Raw genomic sequence first — 15,356 nt, forward strand, 5'->3', positions numbered from 1 at the left:
GGTTGTGTGTTCTCCCAGGATGGTAATATAGTAAGTGAGATTGAATCAAGGTGTCGTAAAGCTAATGCAGTGAGCTCGCAGTTGCGATCAGCAGTATTCTGTAAGAAGGAAGCCAGGTCCCAGACGAAACTATCTTTACATCGGTCTGTTTTCAGACCAAATTTGCTTTACGGGAGCGAAAGCTAGGTGGACTCAGGATATCTTATTCATAAGTTAGAAGTAACTGACATGAAAGTAGCAAGAATGATTGCCGGTACAAACAGGTGGGAACAATGGCAGGAGGGTACTCGGAATGAGGAGATAAAGGCTAATTTAGGAATGAACTCGATGGATGAAGCTGTACGCATAAACCGGCTTCGGTGGTGGGGTCATGTGAGGCGAATGAAGGAGGATAGGTTACCTAGGAGAATAATGGACTCTGCTATAGAGGGTAAGAGAAGTAGAGGGAGACCTAGACGACGATGGTTAGACTCGGTTTCTAACGATTTAAAGATAAGAGGTATAGAACTAATTGAGGCCACAGCACTAGTTGCAAATCGAGGATTGTGGCGACGTTTAGTAAATTCTCAGAGGCTTGCAGACTGAACGCTGAAAGGCATAACAGTCTATAATGATAATATATGTATGTATATATGTATGTATGTATGTATGTATGTATGTATGTATGTATGTATGTATGTATGTATGTATGTATGTGTGTATGTATGTATGCATGTATGTATGTATGTATGTATGTTCGATTTGTATCCTAGCGGTTTCTACGTCGTTCGACAGAATGGCTATGTCATCGGCGAAAGCTAGAAAGTCTACCATGATTCCCTTGGATTTGATTCCCATTCTCAGTGGGCTATAGTCGATTTCTATTAATCTCGTTCGCCAGGTCCGGATGATTTCCTCAAGAATTTTGTATATGAACCATTATTTTTTGAAAGTGCTAACTTACAACCAACAATGTAGGCCTACTATGAGAGCAGCTTTTTTCGGTTTGTTTGAAATTTACAAGAAAAATAACAAGATCCGTGCTTAGGAGAAGTGGTAGGTTTGCCAAAGACGCAAATTAAATGTCTAAAATAAACTGCATATCTGAGGAAAATATTGGGGTTTTCCATACGTCACATGTTAAAGGCCAAGGCGGACGTGAATGGAATGAGACTACAAGCTAATGAGCTGCGTCGCCAGCACTAGTAACCCTACTCAGCGACTTGCCTCGTCTCGCCAAAACACCATTACTGAACTAATTGTGTTCTTTGTAAGGAGCTCAGTTAAGGAAGTAGTCATTTGAGTCCTAATAAGGCATCGTCAATGACTTGTTTGTGTCCCTGTTAAAACTGGGGAAATATTTTAAATACCTACCTTACCTATCCGTATTTGTCAAGCTGTGTCCTTCATCAGCTGTTCTTTCCTTCCATATTATTATTCTTTTCCTCAACTGATACATATCTTGCAACTCCGCTGGAGCAACTGAATTAATTTGTCTTTATCCTTATACATTTCCAGCCTTCTTAGCGTGTATGACGTTAGACTTGGTCATTTGGTCCGATTAGAATTCGAAGGTGAAATAATATTTCTCCTCAAGGAAGAGAGGAATGTTCATTTAGGTCCTAAAAATAAATACATAACAATAAATAAATATTGTGAATTAAAAGAATGTAACCCTATTAAGTTCATGGTGACATATTTGTCGCAGAAAGTCTTAGAACAAATTTGTGTACTCGTCGTTGATGTGTTAGATTTAATGTGTTAGATGTAATTCTAACTAGTATAGATGAATTGCAGTAGAGGAGACAAAGCAAACCTCGACTAAAAACAGTAGTCAATCAATATCGTGGCAATAAAGGCCGATTGCAGTGGTGTTTAGTAGTGTAGTTTGTACAGGTATGTTATAGAGTTCTATGTGTTAGGCAGAATAAGTGTCTTCTACACGCCGAGCGAGTTGGCCGTGCGGTTACGGGCGCGCAGCTGTGAGGTTGTATTCCGAAGATAGTGGGTTCGAACCCTACAATCGGCAGCCCTGAATCCCATTTTCATGCCTGGCAAATGCTGGGGCTGTAACATAATTAAGACCACGGCCTCTTCCTTCCCACTCCTAGCCCTTTCTTGTCCCATCGTCGTCATATATGTGTCGGTGCGTCATAAAACAAATTGAAAACAAATATTTTCTAAAGACTGAAAATCTTTAAAGTTACACTGAAAAGCATGCTCTTCTTTAAACAGCTTATAAAGATAGTCACAACAACCAGTCATCTCCAGTTATACTAGACTTAACTAAAGTTGGCGTCTGACAGGTAAGGTTGGAGGGAGGAGCACTGCACGTGCCATTTCACGATGTTGTCACATTCCAGCATTCCTTTCTACATACTCTTACCCCTCGCTTCCGGCTCACTTGTTCCCTCCTTCATTCTGACCGCTGTGATCTGTTGTAGACTATCCGGCCAGGCGGTGTCGTCCCATTTGCGATCACTCTTATACAAACAATCAGGTTCTTATCAGTGACAGTGACAGGTTTGGCAACTCCCAGCAAGACGAGCTGCCCTGAAGTTTTATCTCCATGGCAACCACAGTCGCCCCACCCTCGTTTCCATGGCAACCACACAGCCACTCCCTTTATCCCGCCTCGGCAGGCAGTAAACGGACCTCCCTCTAAGAAATGTCAGACAGCAACTCTTATTATTAGCAGTATAGTTCGTTACTATGACGATTGAATGTCAGCTATGTTCCTTTTTGACGTAGAACGTCTTTCAACTTCGAATCAGGGGTGTCCGGGGAAAAATCACCTTTGATGCAGCACGAAACGTTTTTTATTTTAGCTCTAAAATGGGAATGGTTTATTTATAATTTTAAAGTAGAAGGATGACCGTACACGATTTGCCCACGGTAGCTGCCGTAATGCGCATAACGTCGTCACAAGATGTTTGCCCACTTAACGTACGCCTGTGGCAGTCGACAATCATTACCGCACAGTTTCGAGATGACCCACAGACTCAAATGGAATGTCATTTAATTTGTCTCGACGAGATCTATCAGAAAGTGACATAAAAATTAAAATATGAGCTAAATTAAAAATATATTGAAGGTTTTTTTTTTACTTATGCCTGTTGTTCACCATCGAATTTTTCTTTCAGTTCAGTACTTCACGAGCAAAATTGTCAAATCTTGTCAAAGACATTGTTGAAGGTTTGACAAGATTCGAAAAGACTTGGCAGGGTTTAATGGCATTTTGTTTTAACATGGAGGAAAGGCAAACAGCAGTTGTCGGTGCGACGTAAAGCCCCTAGCAAAAAAAAAAAAAAAAAAAAAAAAAAAAAAAAAAAAAAAAAAACAGCAGTTGTGTTTCTTGGACTAGCAGTGGGATATATTAAAAAGAAGAGAATCGTGCAATAAACCATAATTTGCATGGGGGAAAATATTAATGTGGTTATCTCCATTTTTTGCGATGTATTTACTGCCATAACATGATTTGCAGAGGTTATGTTATGTTATGTTGCATTTACTCATATTAATTGAATAAAACTGACAGCAATGCAACGGAAATTCATATCTTATTACATCATCGTCTTAAATCGAATATTGCTGATAGTTTTCTATAGCTTGCCGTACGATAATAAACATAAAAAGCTGTCCACATATTGAGATATTTCTCTTGCAATCGCCTCGTACGCTGCAGTTTTTTAATATTTTATTGTGGTATTCTATGGAGTCCACTGAATATAAGCAGGAATGTACTTATAACTTAGCAATTAATACACACACAACAACCCTTAGTCGTGAAGACGAAGCCATTATTGTTGCATTGATTCCCGGCAATCCCAGCAATGCTTAGTGGCCTAGCGCTCATCCTTAATATTCGAATTCCATCGGTCAACTCTGTCAAAGACCTGGCAATTCTCTGACCGATTAGTGGCGACGATGGGATGGGGAAAGCCAAGGCGTGGGAAGGAAACGGCCGTGGCCTTAGTGAAGGTAGAGCTTCAGCATTTGCCTGGTGTGAAAATGGGAAACCATGGAAAACCATCTTCAGGGCTGCCGACAGTGAGATTCGAATCTCGAATCTCCCGGATACAAGTTCTCAGCTGTGCGCTCCTAATCACAGGGCAACTCGCCAGGTGCTTCTCAAGTATTGTAAGCGACCTGACAAGTAAACTTGTGTGATGTATTGAAAGTTCTTGCGAAGTCTTGTGTTGCCTTGAATTTGACAAATATATGATCGTGTACAGCAGGCCTTAGAATTGACAAAATTTGGTATACTTTACAAAATATGTCCAATAATGTGAGTGATGGACGAGTTAAAGCCTATGGAATACATATGCAGAAGGAAACTAGACTCAATAAGGCATGGAATGAGACCAAAACTACATAACGAGATAGCTATATGAGCGTTGCAAACTTGAGGTTATCGTGCGCAGAATGATGGCTAAACGACGGGACGGTGGCAAGCACTTCTCGGGAAGCAATTAACGTTGAACAGACGTATATTGATGAAATAGGTGTGCAAGAAGAACAAGTGGGTACTTAGGCTAGTGTTCCAGGTAATATGGATTCCTGTTTTTTTTCTACAGTGTGTTTTACGTCACACCGAAATAGATAGGTCTTTTGGCGACGGTGGGATAGGAAAGGACTACGAATGGGAGGGAAGCGACCGTGGCCTTTGTTGAGGTACAGCCCCAGCATTTTCCTGGTGTGAAAATGGGAAACCACGGAAAACCACCTTCATGGCTGCCGACAGTGGGGTTCGAACCCAAAACGCACAGCCACTCGATAGGTGATGGGCTCCTGTGTTAGAGATGCAAAATATGAAATATATCAAAGTACTTCGAAAATACCATTTGTAACAATGACTTTGGGCATGTTTGTGATGTCTGTGATAGTTTGGTTTAACTCATGGAAAGTTCTATAGTATGCTGATAAATGTGTTTCCAGATGAAGGCGTTAATAACTGGAAAATGTATGAAAACGGTTCGAACTGTGTTAAGAATAACAAAGCACACAGTAGATTTAAGTATCCACTGAAGTCCACGCCGCTGACGCCTTTGGATCCGATTACTGAGGAACTGGTATCGCCGAGATTGCCGTTCATGTAAATAAGACTTTTGCATTCTTATGAGTATGACAGTTCGAAGAAGATTATAGCCCACTATCGGCAGCCCAGGAGATGACTTTATGTGGTTTCCCACTTTTACTCCAGGTAGATCTGGGCGTGGCTTTTGGCAACTTTAGAATACTTATTTTTCCCCTCAGTTAGAAACTTCCCTGCAAAGATGTTCTCAGAACCTATTAAAGATATTCCTTGCGGCGTACACAGTGTAGTGAAGTATGCCATAAATGTCAATATCAAGAGGAACCTGATACATAAGTCTTCGTATTTACAAGGATGTGGAAATAAAAGCATAAGAAGGGCTTGGTTACGATACTTGGTAGATCAACAACTCTATAAACATTATCACTAGAGCCCGGATGTTTATGCAGTAATAGATTAGAATGCAAACTTACTGAAGTAACAAGTAACAAGTAGAGTCTATCCGCAAGACGGTAATGCTATAAGGTTTGCATAAACATTAGGGGTTCGGCCCATTAGAACCCCCTAGAATTTATGTTACTTCCACTACATTACGTTAAAGCGGGCTAGTCGACATTTCCTACTAACAGTATTATTTAGTAACAAAATTACTTAGTAGGAAATGTCGACTAGCCCGCTCTAACGTAATGTAGTGCGAGTAACATAAATTCTAGGGGTTCTAATGGGCCGAACCTCTAATGTTTATGCAAACCTCATAGCATTACCGTCGTGCGGGTAGAGTCTACTTATTACTCGCTTAAGTAAGTTTGCATCCTAACCTATTACTGCATAAACATCCGGACCCTAATTATCACATAGAGACTGACTTGTCAGTGTTGAACAGTAATATTACATAGTTTTTGAATTGGGCGTAAATATTGAGAAAGTGACTATTCAGAATATGTCCCATTCAGAAGTTATCAACGCCAGGCAACATACAATGACCTGGAACGGTCCGGCTCGATGGTTAAATGGTTATCATGCTGGCCTTTGGTCCAGGGGGTCCCGGGTTCGATTCCCGGCCGCGTCGGCTTGGTTAATTCCAATGGCTCGGGAGCATTAGAATTCATCCCAGATAGGGCTCCATCCTAATACAGTAGATGCGCAGGTTATCTATACGGCGTCGACTAAAGAAAGAGACCTGCACCAGACCTCTTCGGAGCCCCCCTCTCTTCCGCAAGGAAATAACCCGGAACGGGGAGAAGTGTTCAGATATAGCTCCAGGTCAATATTCGATTCCATTAAGTATAATTTATTATATGTATGCTGAAGTGTCGTTCTTTCGGAGGATTTAGCTAGGTAGTCTAAGCTCGGTATAAGTGTGACTCCGATTTGATGGCCACCAGGGAAATACAGTACGTCGCAGTGACCCTGGAGGAGATACGACCGATCACGTATTATACATGGCTACGAAAATTATGAGAATGCGTGTGTTATAGGTTCCCATGTATTCGACGGATGATTGAAAGTCATGCATTCTGGGATCATTGTGTAAAAAGAAATCTGTCGCTTCTCTAAAATCCATTCACAAATCTGAACAATACTGGGCAAATCGTAAGATTCGTTCTATGTGACACTTGTTATGTCAGAGTTATCATGTGACACTCAACATATGTCAGCAGTTCTATGATCACGCGACCGCATGACCCGCGGATACTCATACAACAGAGAAAGCGCAGTGTTCACACGAGGAGGAGGCGAGCAGGAGGGATAGAAGGAAACGTGGATGGTGCATATAAATAATTACATAGATAAAAATCGTTAAGTAACCTTCAGAAGAATTTTGCCTAATTTTAACTAGACTCAAAGGGGCAGAGAGGAAGAAAACCAGGAAGAATAAGCCTTAACACTTCACAATATGTATTATTTAAGTACTATCAAATTACAGAATATTTTCAAAAACAAAGTTGAGTTATAAACATTCTTTCTTTCTTAATCTGTTTACCCTCCAGGGTTGGCTTTTACTGCGGACTCAGCGAGGGACCCCCTTAAGGGCAGAGTCCTGGAGCATCAGATTTTGGGTCGAGGGATACAACTCGAAAGGAGGACCAGTACCTCGCCCAGGCGGTCTCACCTGCTATACTGAACAGGTGCCTTGTAGGGGAATGGGGAGATTGGAAGGGATGGACAAGGAAGAGGGAAGGAAGCAGTCATGGTCTTAAGTTAGATACCGTCCCGGCATTTGCCTGGAGAAGCGGGAAACCACGGAAAACCACTTCGAGGATGGCTGAGGTGGGAATCGAACCCACCTCTACTCAGTTGACCTCACGAGGCTGAGTGGATCCCGTTCCAGCCTTCGTACCACTTTTTCAAATTTTGTGGCAGAGCCGGGAATCGAACCCGGACCTCCGGGGGTGGCAGCTAATCACACTAACCACTGCACCACAGAGGCGGACTTATTTCCCTATTAAAGATTAAAAGAGTTAGACGAGAGCTAGCGGCTGCGCGGTTCGGATCACGTAGCTGTCAGCTTACACTCGGGAGATAGTGGGTTCGGCAGGAAATTTCTTGAAAGGATTATGAATTCCTTTTTACTTTCCAAATGACGAGACTACAGTTTACATCTTTTCTGGAAACACACTGCAGTTTGCTATCGCACTCACGAATGAACCTACTTTGGACCATGCTTATTCAACTGTTAGGCTTTGATCTTTGCACAGTATTGGCGTATTTTCTTGTCCGGCCCCGCGGTGTAGAGGGCAACGCGTCCGCCTGTCATCCGGCGACCCCGGGTTCGATTCCCGGCTGGATCAGGGGTTTTAATTGTAAATGATTAATATCGTCCTTAACGTTCCTTTCCTCACATTCAACACTCTACACTTCCTCCATTCCACTTACACGCAGGTTCGTATCACATGGTGCAAGTAGGGGCAAAAGATCTCTATAGGTCGATGCCCCGAACAAATAGCATTTTAAAAAACCTCCTTTCTTTCATCTGTCCAGGGGGTACCTTTCTTCCGTGGTTTTTCTTGAAATCCCTGAACTTCTTTCAAGGTATGTCGTATGGACCATCTATCTTGAAAATTATTATTATTATTATTATTATTATTATTATTATTATTATTATTATTATTATTATTGTTACCGTGTTTTGGTGGTAGTTATGCATGAAAGAAGGTGCTGGGTGGTGAATAGGTCTCAAGCTACTAAAGTGAAATTAATTTTAAAATTTAACAAGGTTATATTTTCTTTGCAAAATTAGGTAACAACAAATAGAACAGGTACTTAGTAGCCGAAACACGATTGAAAAATACATTTACATAGGTACCCCATTTGGGGCTTCAAAAGTCAGAAACATAATTCTTGAGCAAAGAGCCCAACCTTACAATGAACACCATACAACAAAGGGGCCCAAAACCCCCAAACATGCCAGAAACATTTGCTTCCAATTACACCCAAAAGCCTCCTTGAGGCAGAGACACAATTTTCAATAAAGGGCAACTTCCCCTTAAAATACAAGCCTATCATAGGCCACTCCGAACTCCACCTTTAAGCTGTCCTCAAAGGCCATATACACAGGGGTAAAATACCCAACCTACTGAGGTCTGTTAAATGACAAGAAAGTTAATACATGACCTCTAAAATACAATTTGAGAGGAGGCGAATTTGCACTCCTAATACACTTTGCTTAAGACCTACTTGGCACTAGGCCAGTAATACAAGGGCTAATCCCATACTACAGAGGTGACTTAATAACAATTTACATTACATTACGGAAGAATAGGTTGAGAAAAATAAGTTCACCTCAAGACGATGTGAGTGGGAGCTCGAGAGGGTTAAGCACTCTCTATCCCGATATGTCGTTTGAAAGATAGAATAGATACCAGTAGTTTTTACATTTTAAAGGAAAGTTACATGGTGGAAGGCCTAGAACCCGCCCCGAGAGTTAAACTGCTGATCTAGCAACGAAAGAAGTTATTAATTGGCCATTACCTTGTGTTGAACGGCTGGAGAAGAAAGAGGCGCTTCCCGCCCCCTGCTGTGTACCTTACGCACTGAAAGATGGAACAGAAGTGGCCCGGAGACCCGAAAATCAGCAGTTTATATCCTCTCGCGGAAGGTTCTAGGCGTTAGGGGAAAGAAAACACCCTCCCACAAACTCTTTATTGGGTAGGACCCCGCAACAGATTCAAGTTGGGGGAAGATACACCAGATTGGTCAGAAATTAATAGAAGAAATTCGGGATTGGATACATTCATAACAAGGGGAAGAAAGGGGTAAATATTGCCAACTTAAACAATGACAGAAAGAAATTTAACAAAGAATAAACTCTTGAAATTAAATTTTCTCCAAAAAAATAGTTCTTTGACTCCGCACTAGGTTGCACTATTGTAGATCTTCAGTAGTGTCCTCTAGAAGAGAAAGTTCACACTTCTTACTTCAAGCGAAACAAAAACACATCAAAAGTGACACAGTTCTAAAACTCCAAAATTTACAGGTAGTGACATCTTCTGAGAAGGTAGAAAATTAATACCGTCAATAAAGTTCAGACTTCCTCCAGCAGAGGAGTTTTAACTGGCGCGCATTTAAATTAGCGGCGTGGAGGTGTACCACCCGGTACAATTATTATTATTATTATTATTATTATTATTATTATTATTATTATTAGACTCTATTGTATTAGGCATCAAGTATTGTTTTCTTTTTTTTCTATTTGCTTTACGTCGCACCGACTCAGATAGGTCTTATGGCGACGATGGGACAGGAAAGGGCTAGGAGTGGGAAGGAAGCGGCCGTGGTCTTAATTAAGTTACAGCCGCGGCATTTACCTGGTGTGAAAATGGGAAACCACGGAAAACCATCTTCAGGGCTGCCGACAGTGGGGTTCGAACCCCACTCACAGTCATGAACTAACGATGACTTCCACGGTCATCTAAAGTAAGCAACCTTTGAAGTGGTTTTTCTGCATTGTAGTTTTACTCATGCTTTCGCAGTAATTTCGGTTGGCATCTTCAGCGCGAGTGATCCCCCTCATGAATGGCCACTAACAAATAGGTGGTGGAAATTCCCGCATAATTTCCCCTGTCCTACCTCTCAAGGTTGGAAAACTGATATACGCAAGCAGTATTCTCAGCAGTGAAGAGGTTCATTTAGGTAAAGCACAGTGCACTTTAGTACATTACTGCAATGTATTTTCGGCTATACAAAGTACGTCAGTGATTTCTTTTCCGAGATTCTTCCATTAATATTTATATAATTTCCTATGTATTTCAAAGTAAATTTCACAGCATTATAGGATATTTTGCTATGGTCCAGGTTTCCGCTATCAACAGGTTCTTGTATAGGGAAGATTCACTCTGAAAGTAGAGGTTATGATCTTATAACCTTCATGGATATAGAGTTCGGAAAAAAACCAAAAACCTTTATCTGGAGCTTTTAATTATATGGTAAATAATGAGAATAGGAAATAGGGAATAAGGATGAAAGGCGAATGGAAGCAGTCGCATCGCCATACGTACAGAGGTCTGATTGCGACGATAGGACAGGAAATGGCTAGGAGTGGGAAAGAAGCAACCGTGACCTCAATTAAGGTACAGACCCAGCATTTGCCTGGTGTGAAAATGGGAAACCACGGAAAACCATCTTAAGGGCTGCCGACAGTGGGGTTCGAAGTTCGAACCCACTATATCCCGAATGCAAGCTGACAGCTAGGTGACTTTAACCGTGCAGCCACTCACCCGGTGGGGAGCAGTAAAGATGTTGGTATAGAGTACGATAAGTCACACAAACTGGATAAAAAGGAAGCAAATACAGAGATATTCAGAGATATCAATGAAGATCTCATAGTTCAAAGTGTAATGAATAAAATGAAATTCATTGACTACACGATATATCCCCCTGTGGATGGGGGCGGTACAATAACACCCACGTTATCCCCTGCCTGTCGTAAGAGGCAACTAAAAGGGGCCCCAGGCGTTCTTGTGCGAAGCTTCTCATGTTCATCTATCCTATTCGACCTCCCTTCGTCAACTCTTGTTCTCTTCCGACCCCGACGATATTACGTATGGAGGCCTAGGAAGTCTTTCATTTTCATGCCCTTTGTGGCCCTTGTCTTCATTTTTCGAAGTGTCGGATCACTACCATTTTTCTCCCCCTTTAGTGTTATATAGAAGATGGTTGCCCAGTTGAACGTTCTCTTAAAACAATAATCACCACCACCACCTACGGGATATAGCGTAACAGTTTTCTTCTGAATATCATGGACGGGAAAATTGTGGTAAAAGAGTAGGAGGAGGGCCGAGGAAAGGACAAGGTGAATAGCACGATGTAGTTAGCAAGTTACGAAGTGTTCAAAAAGAGAGGAAAGAAGAGATTGGCAGGTGAACCCTTCAGTGTTTGAATTCAATAAATTACCTATATTATTATTATTATTATTATTATTATTATTATTATTATTATTATTATTATTGCATTTGCTTTACGTTGCACCGACACGGATAGATCTTATGGCTACGATGGGATAGGAAAGGCCTAGGATTGGGAAGAAAACGGCCGTGGCCTTAATTAATGAACAGCCCCAGTATTTGCCTGGTATGAAAATGGGAAACCACGGAAAACCACCTTCAGGGCTGTTGGCAGTACGGTTCGATCCCACTATCTCCCGGATGAAAGTTCACAGCTGCGTGGCCCTAACCGCACGGCCAACTCGCCCGGTGATCCTAATTTTTAGCAAGGTGTCAATTAGATTTTTGAAATCCTGATTTCTTTCGGAAGAAATTAGTACACATAAATTACATTGTTTCTTCGCCTTGTGCTCTATACGCACTAGGGTATTATTTATAGGCAAAGTAAGATGAGGGTCAGTATGAGACACGTACCATTCTTCCATGACACATGAGGCAGTCAGAGATCAAAGGAATGCCTGGCGCCCACTCAAGTCACGGGTTTGAAGCTGGTTTGGCAAAGTAGAACTGTTGTCATCGTGTTCTCCGGAGCCATCATTCACTATAAAGACAAGAGAAAATTATTGGTGTCCTTCCTCAGAACGGGGATATATGTTGAAAATATAATTAATTCTAAAGTCACAGGAAACCTTAGTATGCTTCAAAGCACTTTACGAAATCTACTAGCATTCGCAAGAGAGGATCCAATGTCAATGAGGGAGGCATGGATTAAGCCCGAAGGACGTGGGTTCAGTTCCCTAATAGGAAATTTAGAATCGAGCATTCCTCACCAATAGAGGTACTTCAGCTTTCAGCCTTCAGCTTTGCGGTTCGAGCCACAGAGCTGGGAGCTGGGATTCGGGAGATGGTGAGGTTCAAACAATAAATAAGTAGATTACTGGCCATGTTAGCTTTACGAGGTATTTTGTGGCCTTTGCCAGTATCGGCACTAATCCTCATTCGTCGAAGGATAAGACCACTTCCTTTTTATCCTTTCTAAAGAGCCGATGATTGCCTAGTTGTACTTTTTCTTAAAACAATAATCCACCACAACGAAATCAACTCTACTACGCCTTTTCCTTGGTATATTCCATACACTAAACACATGGATGATAGACGAGATAACAGAGCGAGCTGGCCGTGCTGTTAGGGTCGCTCAGCTGTGAACTTGCATTCGGGAGATGGTGGATTCGAACCCCACCATCGGCAGCCCTGAAAATTGTTTTCCGTGGTTTCCAATTTTCACATGAAACAAATGCCGGGGCTGTAGCCTACTTTAATTGAGGCCACGGTCGCTTCCTTCCCAGTGCTATCCGCATGTCACCATAAGACCTGTCTGAGTCGGTGCGATGGAAAACCAAGAGAATAAATTTGAAATGAGAATCAAGTCAGTTTCCTGTTGGACTTCAAGCTAACCACTTTACTTCGCCGAGACAACTCTCTGCTCCTTCAGGGGCTTCCATAGACTGTAGCGTAGATGGCTTCGCTTTTGTTCTATAAGAGCCATAAAAAAGAATAATGAAGGAACACTATAATCTAGTTATTTCAACATTTTCGCATAGGTCTGATGCTCAAAGATTTTCAATGGGAAGTTTTTAGCTCAGTGGTTCAAGTCCTGAGTGACTGAAGTTTGAATCCCGGTGGATCCATGGTTGGAATTTTCATCTGAATAATCATGGGGGAACAGGAAGGGAATCCGGCCCTCGGCTAAAACCCAAAATGAGCCTCGGTGGCTCCAGGAGCCGGAGTCAGTTTGGTCCGGACATCGGATGATTTTGAGTGCCAATTTGGCCTTAAATTGAGCACAATGCCAGTTGAGTGCCATGCCCTGTTTGTCGAAAAGTCCTTATGTTTCTGATATGATCGTGAGCTGGAATGCCTCACTTTAAAAACTAAGTAACCTCAGAAATATCTAGGATAAGGTGAAGATTTTTTTATTCGATCAAAGTGAATACGGAAGTTTGCAATGTAAGTTCCAGAGACTGAGCCCTGCACCGGGAAAGCTATGAAGAAGACAAAGAGTTTCAGTCATTTCTATCAATATAATTTTGATTTTAAAAATACTGTTGAATTTCTTTATGTCTGAGACACACTGATGCACTCACTGGAACTATCTGTAACAGAGAGGAATTTTCACACGAGACAAATGCCGGGGCTGTAATTTAATTAAGCCCACGGTCGCTTCCTTTTCAGTGCTATCTCTATGTCACCATAAGTCCTGTATCAGTCGGTGCGATGGAAAACCAGTGGAAGAAATTTGAAATGAGAATAAAGTCAATTTCTTGTTGGACTTCGAGCTAACAACTTTATTTCACCGAAACAGCACTCTATTCTTTCAGGGGCTTCCACATACTGTATTATTATTATTATTATTATTATTATTATTATTATTATTACTAATAGCGTTCGGCCTCGGAAAAAAATGCAGCCAATATGTACACAGTGAAAGTACGATTATTATGAGGGCGTGGTAGCCAAGTGGTATACTCACTTGGTTCTCATCTACGCGGTCGCGGTTTGAATCCCGGCCAATGCGAGTGGAGTTTAAAAAATGAAAATTCCGTCCCTGTGGTTCAGATTACTCGTAAAACTGGAGCTTCCGTGGCTATGATCACGATATCAATAGTCACGTAAAACTACAAGCTTGATTCCTTTATTATTATTATTATTATTATTATTATTATTATTATTATTATCATGCATATTTCTATACCTTAAGAACAATATATATATATTACAATTTGGAGATGGAGTGTTTCGTTCTCGGATTTTCGCAATCACGGTACAATGTGAAATGTAGTAAAGGTAAGTATGTTTGACATTTAAGAGACAAGTATTTGTATCATTGTGGTTTTTAATCCACGATAAAATACAAGGTAGAGTACAAAATAGGCAGTATAGGCGTATGTGTTTCTGCAAAACAAGCGCGCAAGTACATTTTTGTGAATTATTCTCGTGTGCGCTGTCTTATTTCAATTGACTTTAAATCAGACCTCTCTTTCATCTCTTTCATCAGTCACCTCACCTCAAACCACCACGCATCTCCTGGCTGGCCTGCTTTCTAAAAGTCTGGCAATGTTGACATTTGTAGTTTGCTATATATTTAGTAATGCTTTCAAATGACATTATGCTCAAGCGTTATCTTGAATGGTAATGTTTTCCTGAATGTTAGACCAAATCTGGTAATTTAAACTACAACTGAAATCATTTATGTTTTAATGAGGGTGTTAAAAAATGTACATTTGTGTCATCAGTTCCTGGAATGGCTTGGTGCCTCTCTTCATACCACTCTATCCTCTGTTAAACTTTCTTCTGCGTAATTACTACATACTACACCTACTGTAATCTGTCATACCCATTCTTATCACCTACACTTCCCTCAAATACTATAACTGAACAAATCCTGGGTTTTTTAAGACGTGTCCTACAATTCTATCTCTTCTTCTGGTCAAATTTCGCTATATCGTTTTTCTCTCATCAATTTGATTCAGTATCTCTGCATTTCTGATTCGATCTGCCCATCTCACCTTCAGCATTCTACTGTAACATCACATTTCGAAAGATTTTATTCTCCTTCTTTTCTGAGCTAGTTCTTGACCATGTTACACTTCCATACAATCCCACGCCCCAAGCGAAAGCCTTCAAGAAAATCTTATTCCTGTACTGTGTCGAATACGGATTTCTAAATTAATGTAAATAATTTTTATGAGTAAGCAGACCTATATCAGTTCAAATGTTTGTTAATGTTCACAATTTTATTTGAATTTTGTGCATTCCTTTAGTTATTTTCTTGAATTTAAACGGGGAAATCTAGGAAATCCAGCAGTTGATATTTTAACGTCCAATTGAAAATGAAAACCTACAACCTGTTTTTCAGTCTTAGACCGGGTCAGGAATGTAATGAATGAAACATATATAGG

Source organism: Anabrus simplex, chromosome 6, assembly GCF_040414725.1.
Source record: "Anabrus simplex isolate iqAnaSimp1 chromosome 6, ASM4041472v1, whole genome shotgun sequence".
NCBI classification, from domain to species: Eukaryota; Metazoa; Arthropoda; class Insecta; order Orthoptera; family Tettigoniidae; genus Anabrus; species Anabrus simplex.